Here is a 397-nt window from a genome sequence, read left to right as displayed (position 1 = left end):
TTGTGTTGTCTTCTTTCATCAAACCATGTCTTACATACAGAGGCCATTGATGAATCTAATAGATTCATGGACAGCTAGAGGTCTTTTAGTCTGATGTTCTTAAAAGCAGGTGGGGGGCAAAAAAAAGCAGGTGGGACTCATCCCAAAATAAGTGTTTTCAAAACACTAACATGTGCACGATGTTCTCTTGGGCATATCAGAATCTCAGGGTGTGGGATGACTGTGAATTTAGAAGCTGCTCTCCCAAGACTGATACAGGCTATTCTGGTTGAAAACGAGGGAAATAATTCAACCCAGTCATTTTTGCAGATGAGGAAACTGAGGCTGAACGGTGACTTGCCATCATTATTTCCAGTTAGTGGCAAAACTAAGCCAGAAGACTGGTCACCATATCTGT

Source organism: Tamandua tetradactyla, chromosome 19 (genome assembly GCF_023851605.1).
Source record: "Tamandua tetradactyla isolate mTamTet1 chromosome 19, mTamTet1.pri, whole genome shotgun sequence".
Taxonomy (NCBI): Eukaryota; Metazoa; Chordata; class Mammalia; order Pilosa; family Myrmecophagidae; genus Tamandua; species Tamandua tetradactyla.
The sequence above is the reverse complement of the archived record's forward strand: the minus strand, read 5'-3'. Positions refer to the sequence as shown.